The 23,678-nt window shown below is 37.5% G+C and overlaps 1 long non-coding RNA gene across 1 annotated transcript; it reads right to left on the minus strand.

Moving 5' to 3' along the window:
• Positions 1–1,346: 1,346 nt before the first annotated feature.
• LOC124337441 lies at positions 1,347–23,242 on the minus strand. The gene is made up of 4 exons (XR_006917368.1): positions 23,173–23,242; positions 22,749–22,959; positions 1,770–1,894; positions 1,347–1,427 (listed from the first exon to the last, which is right to left on the minus strand). It is a non-coding gene; the product is annotated as an uncharacterized LOC124337441 (long non-coding RNA).
• Between the last annotated feature and the right edge of the window lie 436 nt (positions 23,243–23,678).

Genomic DNA, 23,678 nt, shown 5'->3' on the forward strand with positions numbered 1-23,678 from the left:
GTGGGCAGGAGATTATATCTTATCTTAAAAAACTGTGCTGTAGCCCAGAATAATAAATGTATCGGTAGCAAAAGCGGAGAAAGCAAAAACGACTTTTAAGAAATCCCTGCGTCACCAGAGAGCAATTGCATTTATTGTGAGGACAATCTCTGCCACGCCCATCAACCCACAACAATAAACTGAGTCAAGTACCAGTGTAAGAAAAACAACCAACACTTTGGAGCTGCATATTATAACTTAGAAAAATAAAGCTGCAGAAAATCGTACCTGCTGAACACCTGACAAGTGACTACTGAGAACTGAACTGAGTACTGTCTATAATGAAAACTATAGTTATGGAAAACGGTCAATTGCATCGGATTCTTTGTCAATAAAACATCATTATTCACAATTAAGAAATGACTCAGTTGCTACTTGTTTCTACCTTAAAGCAGCAGCCCAGAATGATTTGATTAGTCTACGAAGCGTAAATACGTAAATATATGGTAGCTATCTAATTCTCACAAAAATTACACGATGTTTTTATAATCACAAGATAGGCTGGGATAACTATTTTTTTTAACGCGCTAAGTAAATTTGAGTGAAAGTTCTATTTTACTCTGGTGTGTTTTTTTGTGTGTGAATTATTCTAAGTCCCGAAATCTGGCTTTTATCTAACTAAACTAACCAATTGATTATATGGTATGTCAAAACGCATCATAGAAATTTTTACTAAGTTTTTTCACGCGCTAAGTAAATTTTAGTGTAATTTCTGTTTGACTCTGGTATGTGTTTTTTGTGTAAATTATTCTAAGTCCCATAACCCTGTTGTTATATCACTAAACTAACCAATTTATTAATTTATAAGTTAAAAAGTTTCAATTTTAATATCAATTGGTGGCGTAATGGTTAGCAGATTGGCAAGCCACCCTGGAAGTCGAGGTTCGATTCGTGGTCAGGGCAATTCTTTTTTCAATTTATATAATTAAAATTTCATTAAAAAGCGCTCAAATTCTCATTCAAATTTTAGTGAGAAAATCATTAACATTTTTGTGGAAAAAGAGAAATTAAGCGAGATTACAGTAAACCCTCAGTCAGAAATCATTATATTTACGCGACTAATCATTTATATTTAGATGAGAAATAACATAATTCTCACTTTGTTCACATGAAATTAATGATTAACGGCTTATTTTAAACTTGAAAATGTCCCAAATTCTCATCAAAAGTCATCAAATAAATGATATTTTGCTGTTAATCTCACCAAAATATCACGACAAAATGAATGAGAATTAAGGTTATTCTCATGTATTTCTTTATGAGTTTTAATGAGATTTTTCCGTAAGGGCAGCCACGTAACGTTTAGTCGTTTACTAACCAGATCCGTTCAGTCTTCAATAAATATAATTTCTGAAACTCTCTGAAACTTCGTCTTTGCTGTTTCGAAACTGTGAAAAAAAGCAGACGACACAACTAATTAACCACACAATATATCGATATTGAGTATGCATAATTTAACTCCACAGGAAACTGAATTTAAAAAGGGAGAACACGATTAAAGTATACGTTTAACATTTTAATGAAAATATCTGGATCTCTTTATATCACCTAATATCAAGCCATTTTTAAATATCTCCCTATCAATATTTTTAGCACGAAAGTAAATCTGCATTAACAGATTTGAATCGCGTCAAAAAAAGAAATGAGGAAAACGGTCAATGGCATCGGATACTGTAAATAGAACAGCATTGTTCACGAAGTGGAAATCATTTAGCACTATTTGTTCCTACCTTTTAAAACAGCAGTCACGAATTATTTGATTGGGCTTCGATCAGTCATATTTACGCCGTGACAAGTCTTCAAGTACCAGCAGCTGTGCAGTCACGCCATTCACGAGAGATGCTAGCGAGTTCATCTAAAAATGCAATTAATTCATTAGCAGTGTCGCCAGATGAATCTATGAACTGTTATAAGGAAAATAACTCTTTAAACAGTTGTTAGCCCCTGTTGCCATAATTTAACTTAGTTCAGCACTTCTCAAAAAATGATTTCTTTAGTCTGAAAGTGTTAAAATCGACGATTTCATCAGCCATCTTTACACCGAATAATAAAATAATAACAAACACCAGACCAATCGTGGCCTTGGGAAGTTGTAATCATGTACCGTAACCCAACTGTTCAACAATTATTTTAGCGCTGACATGAACTGGGGGAGAGAACGCAGATATGGAAGCATTGTATCGCATTGCGTAACCGCACACGAAAGTCGCTAGCCTAGTTCATCTCAAAAATTAATTATTCCATGGGTAGTTTCGTCAAATAAATAAATGAACTACATTAGTTCCAACACAACGTGTCAGATATTTTCCCTCTAAATGCAATAGCCCAACATTGGTGACGCCATTTACAAGCCAGCGGTTGAAATATCACAACTCTCATTTTCATAATGCACACGCCTATTAGACGCAATTAATTTTCTAACAAGTAAAGAACGTTTCTCTTGCCCACCGGCATTTTCTTACAAATCTAATCTCGTAAAAAATATCCGGAAGTCCGAGTAGTGGTAATTGTAGGCGGAAAAACTTCCCGCCGTTTCCCAGACTCTCGTATTTAAACGAAAGTGGGCAGGAGAAAATCTTGATTACTGTGCTTTAACACAGAACAATAAATGTATCGGTAGCAAAAGCGGAGAAAGCAAAAACGACGAATTGAGAATCCCTGAATCGCCAGAAAACAATTTCATTTATTGTGAGTAAACAACAGAAGATTGTCAAATGAATTTAACCAGTAAATGTTCACGCATTGAATCTGGAATAAGTCACAAGCATCGGTGATTACAATGACGATATAGAACAATTTGGGGAAAATCTCACCATCAGCTCACCGCCCACCCTCTGCCACTATCCAACTTCGTTCAAAAGTTTTCATGTAACCGGAAGGTAAACATGGCACAAAACAAATTTAAAGCTGCTTGATCCGGCATGTCGTAATTCGCTCCCCCCCCCCCCCCAAGAGAAATAGTATCGCGAAATAAATGTATGAACGTTATTTATTGACACGCAAAGTGTCAGAAATGATTCTTCTAAATGCATTGCCTCAACATTTACGAACGTCATTTAAGAGGAAGTGATTACAACTTCACTTTGTCATCATCACCTACAGACGATTATATTTCAGACATTTTTATTTCTTAGCTTTTAAAGTCCCAACTATCTCTTCATCATTGAAGTTTCTGCCAGTTTCACCAACAAACTTCATTAACGTTGGAACGACTACCATCATAGATGTCTTTCCGTAAAAGTTAAATGATGAATTACTCCAATTGATGAGAGAGAAGGGAATACAATTTTACTGTGCTCCACAACACAGAATATGAATAACCTCTGGGTAGCAGAGGCGACGGCGGAAATGAAAAACTGGGGATCCCCGAATCACCAAAAAGCAATTGCGAATATTGCGGATAAACAACAGAAGATTGTCAATGGCATTTAACCAGTGAATGTTCACGCATCAAATTTTGGAATACGCTACAAGCATCGGGAAACAGATATGACGAAAGAATAATTTTGAGAAATTATATTAAACAAGTACAAGTGTCAAAATCGGCGATTCAATCAGCCGTCTTCACACCCAAGAATAAAAAGAGAGAGAAATGAATTAGCCTACTATGACGATATAGAACAACTTTGCGATATTCACACTTAACGGCCCGCTCTCTGCCACGATCCAACTTTCATTTGGTTCATTGGTTCATTTTTCATGAAACCTGAATGTAAAAATAGCCGAAAAATAGCAAAGAATCTGAATATTTGTTTATACTGCTTAATCCAAAAAATAAAAATGCTTCCATTATTTATAAATTAGGAAATTGCAAAGTGCCAGTGCAGTAAAAGATTTTTCCGTTGTGTTTAACAATCTTTCCCTAATTAATATGGCGACGAATATTCACGAGCTTGAGCTATTGTCAAACGTTTTTCAGATTTCATTACTTTTAGAGCGTTTTCATAGCTTACCCAGCGTTCTGTTCTAAACATGTGTTGCGTAACATCATCAGTGATAACCATACACTAGAACCCTTTCAATATTTCTTAAAATTTTCATTCATTACGGATTGATTATCTTGCCACATTTTGGATTTTGTTGATTGAGGTGATGAACCTGATGAGTGACGATGTTCTTTTCTTGTGCACTAGTTCACCGTTCACTCGATCATCGCAATCCAAAACAAGATTTCACATCTTAATAACTGTCTCTGCGCAGAATAAAACTTTAGCTCACTGACTAATGACGGTGGTAATAAATCCACAAGATAGACTTTGAAAAAATAATCAGACAGTTTACTTGTGTAGAAATTGTATTTGGTAATCGCTACGGGACTGATTAATGTACATAGTTCAAAAACAGAAAAGGGCATTTTCGACAAGACAACGCGATTGCTGCTCGATTTATTCAACTTTCTTAACGAAATCGCCGAAAAAAAAAGGAAAAGTTCTGAATGGAATTTTTTTCCTCAGATGTCCCCAAACGAGGTGGGTCAGTGTCATCATTAAACGGGACCGAACGGGACTATACGAGTCTAGGATGCTCCCGAACCGCTGCAACGTCTAACATTTTAAAAGCACATCTTTTCACGTGAACAACACTAACAAACACTGCGTCCATCACGCACAGCGATCTAATACTAATAGCACTAGTGCAGGGAAACAGTCACCTCTGTCAGCATTTAAAAACAAAATTCGCATAAAATTGCCGCAAATGAAATTTCACGTTCAGGGAAAATTCAACTCAGAAGAGAAATGAATTTGATGCACGGTGGACGTGGTAAATTTGTGTGATGCAATAAAGAAATGGAGAGTCAGGAAAGATCGACACAAAAAAAATTGAAAGTTGAGGGACAGGGATGGAGTAAATTGTTACGCTACATCGTTAATTATGTCCACCAATAGAAAATTTTCGGACTGCCGAGAATTTCGACAATTTAATTGGCATATTAAATTATGTAAACCTCAACTAGCGTCGTGTTAAATGTTCCCAGCGAAGGACAGGCAGGGAGTCAGTAAAATTTCAGTCATCATTCAATCAGCCATCTTCACACCGAAGAATAAAAATATAACAAACTCGACACCATACGTGGCCTTGACAAGTTGAAACCATGTCCCATTACCCGAATATTCAATAGTGGTAATTATTAAAGTGCAGTTATGGATCGGGGGAAAGAAGGCAGCTGTGGACGCATTGTCTCGGATTGCGAAACCACACAAGAGTCGCTACCGGTACGGTAGCGAGTTCATCTTAAAAGTGTGTTACTCCATGGGTAATTTCTAGAAACTAACGAATGAACTCTATTGATTGTAACACAACGTGACAGATTTGAATCTTCTAATTGCATTGGTCCTAATTAAATATTGACATTTTCAAGCCAGCGATTGATCTATCACATCTGCCATCTTCATAATGCAAACGCCTATTAGACGCAATTAATTTTTTCTATTACTAACGATGACAAATCCCTGCCCATCAAATTCTTTTACAAACATGTTGTCGAAGAATTCCAATGATCCAAAGAATCATGGCAGACGGCGGGAACACCGGTTTACCAGACATTCAAATTTTCAAACGTAAGTGGGCAGGAGATTATATCTTATCTTAAAAAACTGTGCTGTAGCCCAGAATAATAAATGTATCGGTAGCAAAAGCGGAGAAAGCAAAAACGACTTTTAAGAAATCCCTGCGTCACCAGAGAGCAATTGCATTTATTGTGAGTAAACAACAGAAGATTGTCAAATGAATTTAACCAGTAAATGTTCACGCATTCAATTTGGAATAAGTCACAAGCACCGGCGATTACAATGACGATATAGAGCAAATTGGAGAAAATCAGCCCACCCTCTGCCACTATCCAACTTCGTTCAAAAGTTTTCATGTAACCGGAAGGTAAAAGTGGCACAAAACAAATTTAAAGCTGCTTGATCCGGCATGCCGTCATTCGCTCCCCTCCCCCCACCCCCAAGAGAAATAGTATCGCGAGATAAACCTATGAACGTTATTTATTGCCACACAAAGTGTCAGAAATGATTCTTCTAAGTGCATTACCTCACCATTTACGAACATCATTTTAGAAGAAGTGATTGCGACTACACATTAGCCATCATCGCCTACAGACGATTATATTTCAGACATTTTTATTTTCGGCAACTGTCAATTAGTCCCAATGAATTCTTCATCAGTGATGTTTCTTCATAGAACTTCATTACCATTAGAACGACTTCCATCAAAGACGTCTATTCTATCCGTAAAAGTTAAATGAAGAATGATTCCAATCGATGAGAGAGAAGGGAATACATTTTTACTGTGCTCCACAACACAGAATATGAATAACCTCTGGGTAGCAGCAATGGCGGCAATGAAAAACTGGGGATCCCCGAATCACCAAAAAGCAATTGCGAATATTGCGGATAAACAACAGGAGGTTGTCCATGGCAATTAACCAGTGAATGTTCACGCATCAAATTTTGGAATACGCTACAAGCATAGGGGAACAGATATGACGAAAGAATAATTTAGAGAAATTACATTAAACGACACGCCCCTCTTCCCATTAATCAACTTTGTTCAACATTTCTCAAACAAGTACAAGTGTCAAAATCGGCGATTCAATCAGCCGTCTTCACACCCAAGAATAAAAAGATGACAAAGTCCAGAACAATCGTGGCCTTGCCAAGTTGCAATCCTGTCCCGTAACGACCTAAACCAAATGTTCAGCAATTACTTTAGCCCTGATATGAATGGAGAGAACGCAGATGTGGACGCATGGACGCATCACATCGGATTGCGTAACCGCACAAAAAAATCACTAGCGAGTTCATCTCAAAAATTAATTACTCCATGGATCGTTTCGTGATACGGTATATAAATGAATGAACTACATCGATTGAATAACAACGTGACAGATTAATTTCTCTTAAAGCATTGTCCCAACAATTATAACGACATTTTCAAGCCAGCGATTGAGCTATCACATCTGTCATCTGCACCATTCAAACGCCTATTACACGCAATTAAATTCATCCATTATTCTAATGAATCCTTGCCCTCCCATTATGAATATTTCGTATAGCCTGAAATTTTCAAATTTTGGGTTGTTTGCTTTCAACCAGACAGTTTATATATAGCATATATATAGGAAGTGGGTAGGATTAAACCTTGTATAACTGTACATTAGCACAGAATATTAAATCTTTCGGTAGCAAAAGCGGCGGAAGCAAAAATGACGAATTGAAAGTCCCTGAGTCATCAGAAAGCAACTGAGAATAAAACGAGTAAACAACTGATGATTGTCAAATGAATTTAGCTAGTGAATGTTCACGCATTGAATGGGGAATTTAGTCAATTACTATGACGATATAGAACCATTTGGGGATAAAATAATCACACTTAACGGGTCGCTCCTGTTGCCAAGGTCTAACTTCGTTCAACATTTATTGTGTAACCGAAAGATAGAAATGGCATAAAATTTTAAACTGCTTGATAAAAAAAAGACAAAAAAAAAATAAAACACGAAAAAAAAAATTAGTTCGATTATAATAATCAAGTTCCCGTCCTTATCAAATAGTGCGGGCACCGGTACAGTAAAAAGATGTCTTCGTTATATTTGGTGAAAATAGAAAGCTTTCCCTTATTAATATGACGGCGAATTTCCACGAGCTTTATTTGTGAAGAACCGTTTTTCAGAATTTATTTACTTTTTAGCGCATTGGATACCATGTTTACCGTTATGTTCAAGTCAGCTGTTGTGCAACATCATCAGTTAGAATCAAGCACAAGGGACCTTGAAATATTTGTTAAATTTTTAATGTTTGTATAATATCTTGTCGTCCTCTAGGAGTTATACCAAGAAGAGCGAACGCAATGAAGGCGCCGAAATTGAGCGAACATATTCCTCGCCAAATTGCATTCTGAACAAGAAATTATGACTAGATTACTGTCTCTGCGCAGAATAATTACTCTCTCTCACTAACTATAGACGGTGGTTTTAAATCGACAAGATAAGACTATGGCAAATGATCAAATAGGTAACTTGAGTGGACATTTAGTCTCGCAATCGTTGACGGACACCTTGGTCACCGCAGTTCAGAAACGGAAAAGGGTATTTTCGATAAGACAAAGCGATTACTGCTAGATTTATTCAACTTTCTTCGCGTATTCGCGGAAAAAAAGAATAGAATTTTTTTTAACAGATGTCTCCAAACGACGTGTGTCGGTAGAATATTCCCGAAACGCTAAACCGTGTCTACGATGCTAAACGCACATCTTTTCACGTGAACACTGAACACTCCGTCCATTAATCACCAGCGTAGGGAAACAATAGTCACTGCTGTCAACATTTTCAACAGAATTCGCATACAGCAATTGCTGCAATCAAAATTTCACGTTCGAAAAAATAAACGGAGTAAAGAAGCAAGTAAGAAAAAAAACAGTCGGGAAAAATAAAAAATAAAATAAAAAGTAAAGAATCGGGAAAAAAGGATCGAGTAAATTGTTACGCAATATCCATCCACAGAACATTTTCGAACAGCCGATAATTTTGCTAATTGAATTGGCATATAAAATTAAGAAAACCTCAATTACCAAACCGGTGAGTCGTGTGAAATGTCCCGAACGAACGACGGGCTGGGGGATATGAGAGTACAATCCCGGGAAACGACTACGAAAAGTTTTACAACGAGCTGGAACATCAAGCAGAAATGGCAAACAAACGCTGGTCGGTTAATTCAGTTCTGATGACAGCTCACTAACATTTCACCCACTATTCAAATTTCAGCGGGACAAAACGATTCTACTTTTCTTAAAATTTAAAAGCATCACGGCACGATGTCGATCTCCACATTTTGTTACACGAAATCTCTGCCACGCCCATCAACCCACAACAATAAACTGAGTCAAGTACCAGTGTAAGAAAAACAACCAACACTTTGGAGCTGCATATTATAACTTAGAAAAATAAAGCTGCAGAAAATCGTACCTGCTGAACACCTGACAAGTGACTACTGAGAACTGAACTGAGTACTGTCTATAATGAAAACTATAGTTATGGAAAACGGTCAATTGCATCGGATTCTTTGTCAATAAAACATCATTATTCACAATTAAGAAATGACTCAGTTGCTACTTGTTTCTACCTTAAAGCAGCAGCCCAGAATGATTTGATTAGTCTACGAAGCAGCTGTGCAGGAACGGTACTCACGAGAGACGCTAGCGAGTTCATCTCAAAAATCAATTATTTCGTTAACAGTGTCGCAAGATAAATCCATGAACTTTATTTATCGTCACATATTGAAACAGAAATGATTCCTCTAATTGCATCAGCCATTACATTTATGGCGTCACTTTTGAGCCAGCAACTGTGACTGCACATCTGCCATCATCATCAACAAACGCCCATATCAGACATTTTTATTTTTCTTATTATTAGTGGTCCTATTTGCTTCTTCATCAACGTGATCTCTTTCAAGATACTTTGTCATACATACAAAGAGATTGGCAAAACACGTATTAGCGACTAAAGATGAATTAGAATGAAGGCCCATCAATTTTGACTGAGCTTCAGCACAGAATATGATTAGCATCTAGTTAACAGAGGCGACGGCGGCAATGACATACTGATGATCCCCGAATCACCACAAAGCAATTGAGAATATTGAGAATTAACGACAGAAGATTGTCAATGGCATTTAACTAATGAATGTTCACGCATCAAAACTAGAATACGCTACATCACTACAAGAATCGGCGACAAGATATAACGATAAAACAATTCGGAGAAATAATAGCAATTATTATTACTGCGCAGATATGAATAAGGGGGAAATAACACAGCTGTGGACGCATGTCATCGGATCGCGCAACGGCACAAGAAAGAAGCTAACGAGTTTCATCCCAAGAGTTTCCGGTGGTACTTTCGCGAAATGAATAAATGAACTTCGTAGATTGACACACATAGAGACAGATTTGATTCCTTTCCATGCTTTGGCCCAACATTTGTGACGTCATTTTCCAGTCAGCGGTTGAGCGATCAACATCTCTCATCGACACAAAGCAAACGCCTAGAAGAGGCAAATACATTTACTTAATTCTTAATCTTTGCCTTCATCAACCGTTTTCCATCGGTGATCTCAAAGAATTATTGAAATTCAAGAGCCAGCAAAAATGAATCATCGCAATATGAAAAGTAGGCAGGAAAAAAGTCTTAATTAAATGTGTTTCAGCACAGAATATTAACTCTATAGGTAGCTAAGTCGTCGGAATGAAAAACAACAAATTAAAAACCCCGTATCACCAAAGAGCAATAGCGAATTTTTCAGTTAAACAACAGATGATTGCCAAATGCATTTAACTAATGAATGTTCACTCATTAAATCTGGAATAAGTCACAAGCATCGGCTATTACTATGGCGATATGGAACAAATTGGGGCATCACCACACTTAACGGCCCGCCCTCTGCTTAATACGCTTCAGCGACAAGATATGACGATAGAACAACTCGGAGAAATAATGACAATTATTACAGCGCAGATATGAAAACGGGGAAAGAACGCGGCTGTGGACGAGTCGTATTGAATTGCAAATTTGCAACTGCACACGAAAGTCGCTAGCGAGTTACATCCTAAGAATTCATTATTCCGTTTGTAGATTCACGGAATAAATGAATGAACTTTGTTGATTGACACACAACGAGACAAATATAATTAGTTCCCAAGCTTTGGCCCAACATTGGTGACGTCATTTTCGAGTAAGCGGTTGAGAGATCGTATCTCTCATCTTCTCAATACCAACGCCCATAACACCCAGTTAAATTTATCCATTTTGGTAATTATTCCTTGCCGACACAGATCCAAATCTCGAATTTATGTGAGAAACCAAAATTGAGACAATGCACAGTTTTGAACTGATTCTCGACAATGAGTGGTATAGGCAGAAGGAATTCTAAATAAACTGTGTTACAGCACAGAATTTAAACTCTTTCGGTAGCAAAGGCGGCGGAAGCAATAATGACAAATCGAACATGCTTGAAACATCAGAAAGCAACTGCGAAGGTTGAGAATAAACAAGAAACGATTGTCAATTGCAGTTAACAAATTAATGTTCACTCATTAAATCTGGAATAAGTCACAAGCATCGGCTATTACTATGACGATATAAAACAAATTGGGATCATCACACTTAATGGCCCGATCCAACTTCGTTCAACATTTGTCATGCAACCGAAAGGTAAAAATGGCATAAAATTTTAAAACTGCTTGATACAAAAAAAAAATACTTCAGTGCGATTATATGTAAATCAGGATTACAAAGTGCGGGCGACCAGTGTAGTGAAAGATTTCTCCGTTATGTTTGGTGTAAATATGTCCCGAACGAAGGACAAGCTGATGGCAACAAAGACGTAAATGACAGATGAACGGTGCTCTGTTAATTGGGTACTGATTTAGGCACAAACATTCCACCCACTATTCAATCTTCAGCGGGACTAAGCGATTCTACTTTAATTAAAATTTAGATGGAGGATTGTGCTGACTGTTTTCAATAGCATATTTGGCTACATTAAACCTCTGCCCATCACCCACCGTCAAGTACCAGTGTAAGAAAAAAAAAACAAGCATAGCTCCCACAATCATTCTATTAGTATTGTTAGTTTTATTTACCATCTATATAGCATGGAGTATGACGTTCATCAAAGACAAATAAATCTGTAACAACCCAAAACTTTAGTCTCCGACTTTTTCGAAATTTTTAAGTTTTAACTAGACGAGAGCAGACGACACTTGTCCAATGTTCTTCTATGCTTCTAATCAGCATGCTTACAATAATACGATATCGATAGAAATTCGAAGATAAAAAAAGAATCATACCCCTCAAAATCCAAACTGCTCAAAAACGATAAGGGAATAAGATGAGGTAATAAGTTTTAATTGAAATCTAATACTATTTCTGTTTTTTTTTTAAATATTATCGATCCAGTATACATTTTAAATTTTAATGGAATTATCTGAATCTCTTAATATCAACTAATATCAAGCCATTTTTAAATATCTCCCTATCAAATTTATGTTTGGCGCGAAAGTAAATCTGCATTAACAGATTTGAATCGCGTCAAATAAGGAAATAACGATATCGGTCAAAATGGCATCGGATACACTGCAAATAGAACAGCATTGTTCACGAATTGGAAATGATTTAGCACTACTTGTTCCTACCTTACAACAGCAGTCACGAATTATTTGATTAGGCTTTTAGTTACGATCATCAGTCATCTTTACGCCTTGACACGGCCTTGACAAGTCTTCAAGTACCAGCAGCTGTGCAGTCACGGCATTCACGAGAGACGCTTGCGAGTTCATCTGAAAAGTAAATTATTTCGTTAGCAGTGTCGCCATATAAATAAATGAACTACATTGTTTGTAACACAAATTGTCAAATACGATTCCTCTAAATGCAATGGCCCAACAATTATGACGCCATTTACAATCCAGCGGTTGAGCTATCACATCTCTCATCTTCACAATGCCGACGCTTACAACACTCGATTAAATTTATCAATTGATTCAATTATTTCTTGCCCTCATCATAGACCCCCAAAGCACCTAGTAAAATTCGGATATCGTGATCTTTTCCTGGGTGCCGCGACGTCGGATGATCACAGACCAAATAATCAGGGCAGGAGTATTCTTAAATGACTGTGCTTCAGCACAGAACATTAAATCTTACGGTAGTAAAGGCGGCGGTACCAAAAATGACGAAATGAGAATCCCCGAGTCACTAGAAAGCGACTGAGAATAATACGAGTTAACAACAGATGACTGCCAATTGCATTAAACCAGTGAATGTTCACGCATCAAATCTGGATTACGCTACAAACATCGGCGACTATTAATTAGGACGATAGAACAATTTGCGGTCTAATCACACCAAACAGCTCGTTCCTCTTGCCGTGATTCAAGTTCGTTGTATTAAGGCATTGAAATGATTCCTCTAAATACATTGGCCCAACATTTGTGAAACGTCATTTTTGTAGCCAGTGATTGCGACTTCTCTTCTGTCATCATCACCTGAAGACGCTTTTATCAGACATTAAAATTTCTCAATTCTGACCGATTTTGACAGACCTATACACTTCTTAAATATTCCCGTCTTCTTCTAATAATTTCCACACATCAAGAATGACTGATGAAGGAAACACCTATCAGCTATCAGCAGGAAGTAAACTTTAGTTTCACAAGAACGGGTTCTACAGGAGGAAAAGACGCAGTTGATTTGTGCTCCAGCACAGAATACCAATAGCCTCTCGGTAACACAAGCGGGCAGCAACAGTGACAAACTGAAAATACCCGAAAGACCAATAAGCAATTGCGAATAATCAACAGAAGATTATCAATGAATTAATATGGCGACGAATATTCATGAGCTTGAGCTATTGTCAAACGTTTTTCAGAATTCATTACTTTTAGAGCGTTTTCATAGCTTACCCAGCGTTCTGTTCTAAACAGGTGTTGCGTAACATCATCAGTGATAACCATACACTAGAGACCTTTAAATATTTCTTAAAATTTTCATTCATTACGGATTATCTTGCCACATTTTGGATTTGAGGATGATTGAAGTGATGATGTGTTGTGCACTATTCACCGTTCACTCGATCATCGCAATCAAAAACAAGATTTCACATCTTAACAACTGTCTCTGCGCAGAATAAAACTTTAGCTCACTGACTAATGACGGCGGTATTAAATCCACAAGATAGACTTTGAAAATTAATCAGACAGTTAACTTGTGTAGAAATTGTATTTGGTAATCGCTACGGGACTGATTAATATCCATAGTTCAAAAACAGAAAAGGGCATTTTCCACAAGGCAACGCGATTGCTGCTCGATTTATTCAACTTTCTTAACGAACTCGCCGGAAAAAAAAGGAAAAGTTCTGAATGGAATTTTTTTCCTCAGATGTCCCCAAACGAGGTGGGTCAGTGTCATCATTAAACGGGACTATACCGAGTCTAGGATGCTCCCGAACCGCTGCAACGTCTAACATTTTAAAAGCACATCTTTTCACGTGAACAACACTAAACACTGCGTCCATCACGCACAGCGATCTAATACTTATAGCACTAGTGCAGGGAAACAGTCACCTCTGTCAGCATTTAGAAACAAAATTCGCATAAAGTTGCCGCAAATGAAATTTCACGTTCAGGAAAATTCAACTCAGAAGAGAAATGAATTTGATGCACGGTGGACGTGGTAAATTTTTGTGATGCAATAAAGAAAAGGAGAGTCAGGAAAGATCGACATAAAAAAAAGTTGAAAGTTGAGAGACAGGGATGGAGTAAACTGTTACGCTACACCGTTAATTATGTCCACCAATAGAAAATTTTCGGACTGCCGAGAATTTTGACAATTTAATTGGCATATTAAATTATGTAAACCTCAACTATAGCGTCGTGTTAAATGTTCCCAACGAAGGACAGGCAGGGAGGCAGGGAGTCAGTAAAATTTCAGTCATCATTAATCAGCCATCTTCACACCGAAGAATAAAAATATAACAAACTCGACACCATACGTGGCCTTGACAAGTTGAAACCATGTCCCATTACTCGAATATTCAATAGTGGTAATTATTAAAGCGCAGTTATGGATCGGAGGAAAGAAGGCAGCTGTGGACGCATTGTATCGCAATCTTTCAAGTGGGCTTCTCCATGGGTAATTTCGCGAAACTAACGAATGAACTCTATTGATTGTAACACAACTTGACAGATATGAATCTTCTAATGGCATTGGTCCAAATTAAATATCGACATTTTCAAGCCAGCGATTGATCCAACACGTCTGACATCTTCATAATGCAAATGCCTATTAGAGGCAATTAATTTTTTCTATTACTAACGATGACGAATCCCTGCCCATCAAATTCTTTTACAAACATGTTGTCGAAGAGTTCCAAGGATCCGAAGAATCGTGGTAGACGGCGGGAACACCGTTTTACCAGACATTCAAATTTTCAAACGTAAGTGGGCAGGAGATTATATCTTAAAAAACTGTGCTGTAGCCCAGAATAATAAATGTATCGGTAGCAAAAGCGGAGAAAGCAAAAACGACTTTTAAGAAATCCCTGCGTCACCAGAGAGCAATTGCATATATTGTGAGTACACAACAGAACATTGTCAAATGAATTTAACAAATAAATGTTCACGCATTCAATCTGGAATAAGTCACAAGCACCGGCGATTACAATGACGATATAGAGCAAATTGGAGAAAATCTCACTATCAGCCCACCCTCTGCCACTATCCAACTTCGTTCAAAAGTTTTCATGTAACCGGAAGGTAAAAATGGCACATAACAAATTTAAAGCTGCTTGATCTGGCATGTTTTCATTCGCTCCCTTCCCCCCACCCCCAAGAGAAATAGTATCGCGAGATAAACCTATGAACGTTATTTATTGACACGCAAAGTGTCAGAAATGATTCTTCTAAATGCATTGCCTCAACATTTACGAACGTCATCTTAGAGGAAGTGATTGCAACTTCACTTTGCCAACATCACCTACAGACGATTATATTTCAGACATTTTTATTTCTCAGCTTTTAATAAATCCAAAATACTTCTTCTTTCATCATTGGAGTTATCTTCAACATCTTCATTAACGTCGAGACGACTTCCATCAAAGACGTCTAGCAGTAGAAGTTAGAAGAATATATGTTCCCAATGATAAGAGAGAAGGGAATACATTTTTACTGTGCTCCACAACACAGAATATGAATAACCTCTGGGTAGCAGAGGCGACGGCGGCAATGAAAAACTGGGGATCCCCGAATCACCAAAACACAATTGCGAATATTGCGGATAAACAACAGGAGGTTGTCCATGGCAATTAACCAGTGAATGTTCACGCATCAAATTTTGGAATACGCTACAACAAGCATCGGGGAACAGATATGACGAAAGAATAATTTTGAGAAATTACATTGAACGACACGCCCCTCTTGCCATTAATCAACTTTGTTCAACATTCTCAAACAAGTACAAGTGTCAAAATCGGCGATTCAATCAGCCGTCTTCACACCCAAGAATAAAAAGATAACAAACTCCAGACCAATCGTGGCCTTAAAAAGTTGCAATCCTGTCCCGTAACGACCTAAACCAAATGTTCAGCAATTACTTTAGCCCTGATATGAATGGGAGAGAACGCAGATGTGGACGCATGGACGCATCACATCGGATTGCGTAACCGCACAAAAAATTCACTAGCGAGTTCATCTAAACAATTAATTACTCCATGGATCGTTTCGTGATACGTGATATAATTGAATGAACTACATCGATTGAATAACAACGTGACAGATTAATTTCTCTTAAAGCATTGTCCCAACAATTATAACGACATTTTCAAGCCAGCGATTGAGCTATCAAATCTGTCATCTGCACAATGCAAACGCCCATTACACGCAATTAAATTCATCCATTATTCTAATGAATCCTTGCCCTCCCCATTATGAATATTTCGTATAGCTTGAAATTTTCAAATGTTGGGTTGTTTGCTTTCAACCAGACAGTTTATATATAGCATATATATAGGAAGTGGGCAGGAGAAAACCTTGTATAACTGTACATTAGCACAGAATATTAAATCTTTCGGTAGCAAAAGCGGCGGAAGCAAAAATGACGAATTGAAAGTCCCTGAGTCATCAGAAAGCAACTGAGAATAAAACGAGTAAACAACTGATGATTGTCAAATGAATTTAGCTAGTGAATGTTCACGCATTGAATGGGGAATTTAGTCAATTACTATGACGATATAGAACAATTTGGGGATAAAATAATCACAATAAACGGGCCGCTCCTGTTGCCACGGTCCAACTTCGTTCAACTTTTTTTGTGTAACCGGAAGATAGAAATGGCATAAAATTTTTAACTGCTTGATAAAAAAAAAGACAATAAAAAAGTAAAACACGAAAAAAAAAATTAGTTCGATTATAATAATCAAGTTCCCGTCCTTATTAAATAGTGCGGGCACCAGTACAGTAAAAAGATGTCTTCGTTATATTTGGTGAAAATAGAAAGCTTTCCCTTATTAATATGGCGACAAATTTCCACGAGCTTTATTTGTGAAGAACCGTTTTTCAGAATTTATTACTTTTAGTGCAATGGATACCATTTTTACTATTCCGTTCAAGTCAGCTGTTGTGCAACATCATCATTTAGAATCAAGCACAAGGGACCTTGAAATATTTGTTAAATTTTTAATTGTTTTATAATTTCTTGTCGTCCTCTAGGAGCCCAGCCCAAAAGAGCGAACGCAATGAAGGCGCCGAAATACAGCCAAAAAAAACGGATTCCTTATTTCATTGCAATCTGGACAAGAATTTATGACCTCCTAACTGTCTCTGCGCAGAATAAAAACTCTCTTTCACTTACTATTGACGGTGGTTTTAAATTGACAAGACAAGACTATGGCAAATGATCAAACAGATGACTTGAGTGGACATTTAGTCTCGCAATCGTTATCGGACACCTTGATCACCGCAGTTCAGAAACGGAAAAGGGCATTTTCGATAAAACAAAGCGATTACTGCTAGATTTAATCAACTCTCTTCGCTTAGTAGCGGAAAAAGACACTTTTCACAGATGTCTCCAAACGAGGTGTGTAGGTAGGCTAAACGCACATCTTTTCACGTGAACACTGAACTGAACACTCCGTCCATTAATCACCAGCGTAGGGAAACAATAGTCACTGCTGTCAGCATTTTCAACAGAATTCGCATACAGCAATTGCTGCAATTAAAATTTCACGTTCGAAAAATTAAACGGAGTAGAGACGCAAGCAAGAAAGAAACAGTCGGGAAAAATATAAAGAATAAAAACGAATAAAAAGTAGAGAATCGGGAAAGAAGGATCGAGTATATTGTTACGCAATGTCCATCCACAGAACATTTTCGAACTGCCGATAATTTTGCTAATTGAATTGGCATATAAAATTAAGTCAACCTCAATTACCCAACCGGTGGGTCGTGTGAAATGTCCCGAACGAACGACGGGCTGGGAGATATGAGGGTACAATCCCGGAATACGACAACGAAAAGTTTTTTGTTAGCTGGAACATCGAGCAGAGGGGTAAATGGCAAACAAACGCTGGTCGGTTAATTCGGTTCTGATGACAGCTCACTAACATTCCACCCACTATTCAAATTTCAGCGGGAAAAAACGATTCTACTTTTCATAAAATTTAAACGCACGGCACGCCGTCGATCTCCACACTTTGTTACACGAAAGCTCTGCCGCGCCCATCAACCCGCAACAGTCAACTGAGTCAAGTACCAGTGTAAGAAAAACAACCAACACTTTGGAGCTGCATTTTATAACTTAGAAAAATAAAGCCGCAGAAAATCGTACCTGCTGAACACCTGACAAGTGACTACTGAGAACTGAACTGAGTACTGACTATAATGAAAAGTATAGTTATGGAAAACGGTCAATTGCATCGGATTCTTTGTCAATAAAACATCATTGTTCACGATTAAGAAATGACTCAGTTGCTACTTGTTTCTACCTTAAAGCAGCAGCCCAGAATGATTTGATTAGTCTACGAAGCAGCTGTGCAGGAACGGTACTCACGAGAGACGCTAGCGAGTTCCTCTGAAAAGTCAATTATTTCGTTAATAGTGTCGCAAGATGAATTCATGAACTTTAATTATTGTCACATGTTGAGACAGAAATGATTCCTCTAAATGCATCAGCCATACATTTATGGCGTCACTTTTGAGCTAGCGATTGTGACTTCACATCTGCCATCGTCACCTATAGACGCCCATATCAGACATTTTCATTTCTTTATTATTAGTGGTCCTATTTCCTTCTTCATCTCTTACAAGATACTTTGCCATCCGTTTGCAATATATACAAAGAAATGGTTAAAAAGAAGTGTTATAAAAAGAAGATGAATTAGAAAGAAGGCATATAAATTTTGACTGATCTCCAGCACAGAATATGATTAGCATCTAGTTAACAGAGGCGACGGCGGCAATGACAAACTCATGATCCCCGAATCACCATAAAGCAATTGAGAATATTGCGAATTAACGACAGACGATTGTCAATGGCATTTAACTAATGAATGTTCACGCATCAAAACTAGAATACGCTACATCGCTACAAGCATCGGCGACCAGATATAACGATAAAACAATTCGGAGAAATAATAGCAATTATTACAGCGCAGATATGAATAAGGGGGAAATAACACAGCTGTGGACGCATTTCATCGGATCGCGCAACTGCACACGAAAGAAGCTAACGAGATTCATCCCAAGAGTTTCCGGTAGTACTTTCGCGAAATGAATGAATGAACTTCATAGATTGACACACAATAAGACAGATTTGATTCCTTTCCATGCTTTGGCCCAACATTTGTGACGTCATTTTCCAGCCAGCGGTTGAGCGATCACTTCTCTCATCTTTACAAAGCAAACGCCTATAAGAGGCAAATATATTTTCTTAATTCTTAATCTTTGCCTTTTCCTTCTGCCTCCTTCTACTAATCTGCGCCTTTCTCAACATTTACCATCGGTCTCATAGAATTATGGAAATTCAAGAGCCAGCCAAAATGAATCATCGCAATATGAAAAGTAGGCAGGAAAAAAGTCTTAATTAAATGTGTTTCAGCACAGAATATTAACTCTATAGGTAGCTAAGTCGTCGGAATGAAAAACAACAAATTAAAAACCCCGTATCACCAAAGAGCAATAGCGAATTTGTCAGTTAAACAACAGATGATTGTCAAATGCATTTAACTAATGAATGTTCACTCATTAAATCTGGAATAAGTCACAAGCATCGGCTATTATTATGACGATATGGAACAAATTGGGGCATCACCACACTTAACGGCTCGCCCTCTGCTTAATACGCTTCGCTAGATATGACGATAGAACAACTAGGAGAAATAATGACAATTATTACAGCGAAGATATGAATACGGGGAAAGAACGCGACTGTGGACGAATCGTATCGGTTGCGCAACTGCAAACGAAAGTCGCTAGCGAGTTACATCCTAAGAATTAATTATTCCGTTTGTAGATTCGCGGAATAAAAAAATGAACTTCATAGATTGAGCAACAACGAGACAGATCTGATTACTTTAAATGCTTTGGCCGAACATTATGACGACATTTTTAAAGCCAGCGGTTGAGCGATTAAGTCTCTCGTCTTCACTAAACAAACGCCTATGACACAGAGTTAAATTTATCCATTTCGGTAATTATTCCTTGCCGACTTTGCCGTCAGATTCAAATGCCAAACCCAAATTTATGTGAGAAACCGAAATTGAGAATCTGCACGATTTCAATTGATTTCTCGACAATGAGTGGTATAGGCAGAAGGAATTCTTAATAAACTGTGTTACAGCACAGAATTTAAACTCTTTCGGTAGCAAAGGCGGCGGAAGCAAAAATGACAAATCGAACATGCTTGAAACATCAGAAAGCAACTGCGAAGGTTGAGAATAAACAAGAAACGATTGTCAATTGCAATTAACAAATTAATGTTCACTCATTAAATCTGGAATAAGTCACAAGCATCGGCTATTACTATGACGATATAAAACAAATTGGGATCATCACACTTAACGGCCCGATCCAACTTCGTTCAACATTTGTCATGCAACCGGAAGGTAAAAATGGCATAAAATTTTAAAACTGCTTGATACAAAAAATAAAAAATACTTCAGTGATATTATATGTAAATCAGTATTCCCTTCCCCATTACAAAGTGCGGGCGACCAGTGTAGTGAAAGATTTCTCCGTTATGTTTGGTGTAAATATTTCCCGAACGAAGGGCAGGCTGATGGCAACAAAGACGTAAATGACAGATAAACGGTGCTCTGTTAATTGGGTACTGATTTAGGCACAAACATTCCACCCACTATTCAATCTTCAGCGGGACTAAGAGATTCTACTTTTATTAAAATTTAGATGGAGGATTGCGCTGAATGTTCTCAATAGCATATTTGGCTACATTAAACCTCTGCCCATCACCCGCAACAGTCAAGTACCAGTGTAAGAAAAAAAAACAAGCACTTCGGAACTGCATGTTAAAATTTAGAAAAATAAAGCCATAGAAAAAGGCTTAACCTGACAAACCACAACTGACTGTTATGCGTGATTTCAGGTGGATTTGATACAATTTTGTGACGCAATAAAAAAAGAGAAAGAGTAAAGAAAAATCGAGAAAAAGAAAAGATTGGGGTGAATCAGGATAGAAGATGAAACCGCCCCTTTCTCTTGGCAAAAAACCAAATTTCGTTGTCGATGAACCAAAATTTCTGTTTTTTTAAAAGAAGTTCTCATGTGTCACGGTATTTCCATTACCACTTCCCTTCAAATTTGCGTACGACACTCATCTGTTCGGCGCTTTTTATAATTTTTCGTGAAATTTGCTCTAGAGCCTCGAGGGGAAACCATTTCAGTACCGCAAATAACTTCAAAGCGGATTGACGGCAGTATTGCAAGATGAAATAGTATCAGTTCATTTGTTATAATCAGATTTAAATTCCTTTTAAAGAACACCACCCATATAATATCCAAGCTGAATATTTGATAAGAAAAAATCACGGTCCTAAACTATTTCGATTCATGAAACAAGATAGTTGACAAGGATTTTCGTAGTTCATATAGACTTTACTCATCTAGGATAAAAGATTTCACATTTTTTAATTCCAGACAAGTTGTAATTGAGTCGCTCAAGTTTCTGCTCGGAAAAAAATATGAAATATAAACTCTGAAAGAATTGAATTTTCAATCATTCTTTTCCACCTGCAACCACACAGCGCCAGACAATGTCCAAGAAAATTAATGTCATTTACAAGCACATCGTCATCGCCAACCCTTGATGTGAATAACCCCCTCCTGTTAAGCGCTAAATTTAACCAACGGTGTTAATTACTTTAGAAATTATACCAAAAACCCAGTGCACCATCACGAGTACGACGTGCTCATTGACTTGGACATCAAAATGTTATTAAAGTTAAAGATAGAAGCCCAAAAACCGTTCAGATTGACCGGATTTCGAATTGATTTTCGAATAAATTTTATAAACAACCCTCGGGCTGATTACAGAACTTTGTTATTCCCAAGAAAGATACATTGTTCGATCGTCACTTGAAAGCCGAGCCCAACGTTAAAAAATAGACTCAACTGAGAGAATTGAACTAAAATTGAGAAGACCGCTGAAGTAAAAATATACGCAAGATTGACCTCGGGTGAAAATCAATTTTAAATAACGCTAGTTAAAACTCAAAAAGGCGAAGGAAGACTCAGTTATCTACCGTGATTGATACGCAGTAGATTCAAACAGCAGTAATAAATTCTCCTTTAAATGGATTTTGAAAAGCGTGTTTTCATGTTTAATTGTTGAACCTGATGTCTAGCATCGCAGTGGTAATTAATACGAATCAAACAACGAGGAGGTGCCGGTGTGGCGGCTTGGTCAAAAAATTGTCTTGTTGCACTTTGCTTGAAGTGTTTAAAGTTCAAACATTTTCGTATGTGATGATTTACCCACAGAAAAACAAGATTTTAAGTGAACTCTTAATGAGAAAAAACGGAGAGAGAAAACAGTATAGATTCAAACGCCTAGCTCAGGAATAAACAGACTCCGTGAGTACGATTTATAATCAACACCACCCAAAATTGACAAAAAGGAAAAATAGAGATCAATTTTGTCCTACCTTGCCTGGGTAATCCAGCCAGGCATCCACGGTTGCTCCATCCATCCGCTGAAAAGTTAAATCCCACACCAGGCGGAAGAGGAAAAAGGGTATCCTCGTGAATACACCCACATTCACATGGGCGTACACGAGAACATTTGAAGAAAGGGGAAAAAAAGAGATCCGTAACTCGACATTGGTAGTATTTCCAGTGCAATGGGATTTTTTTCATCTAATTAAAAATAGAAATTGGGTTACGAAAATTATTGACAGAAACAACAAGTCAGGAAAAGTTGCTGGAAATGAGGCACTGGGTAAAGCCTAACTGTTAATAAATGGGAGAATGAAACGTGTACATGTAATACACTGCATTGATGCAGGTAATGAAACGTTAAAATATCCATCTAGTAGGTCACAGGTCTATTAAAGTTAACAAAATAATTACCCAAGCGAAGATCCTTTGATTTTTGCTGGTGACAGGTTAGCACATGCACAAGAAAACTTGCATGCTGTGTAGTGACGATGGCTAGCTCTCCTCAAATCTGCAAAAAAGATAAAGGTTACATTGTGATAGTACAAAACTGCCATGCATCAACAGGGCAATCACATGACACAAATGCTAGTAGTGTCACACATTAGGAACAGGTTTAACTCTTGCATAGCTCCCACAATCATTCTATTAGTATTCTTAGTTTTTTTACCATCTATATAGCATGGAGTATGACGTTCATCAAAGACAAATAAATCTATAACAACCCAAAACTTTATTAGTACGTCTCCGACTTTTTCGAAATTTTTAAGTTTTAACTTGACGAGAGCAGACGACACTTGTCCAATGTTCTTCTAATCAGCATGCTTACGACGTCATAATCGACGATAATACGATATCGATAGAAAGTAGAAGTGATAAAAAAATTAAACCCCTCAAAATCCAAACCGCTCAAAACTGAT

The sequence above is a fragment of the Daphnia pulicaria genome, chromosome 4 (assembly GCF_021234035.1).
Source record: "Daphnia pulicaria isolate SC F1-1A chromosome 4, SC_F0-13Bv2, whole genome shotgun sequence".
In the NCBI taxonomy this organism is placed as follows: Eukaryota; Metazoa; Arthropoda; class Branchiopoda; order Diplostraca; family Daphniidae; genus Daphnia; species Daphnia pulicaria.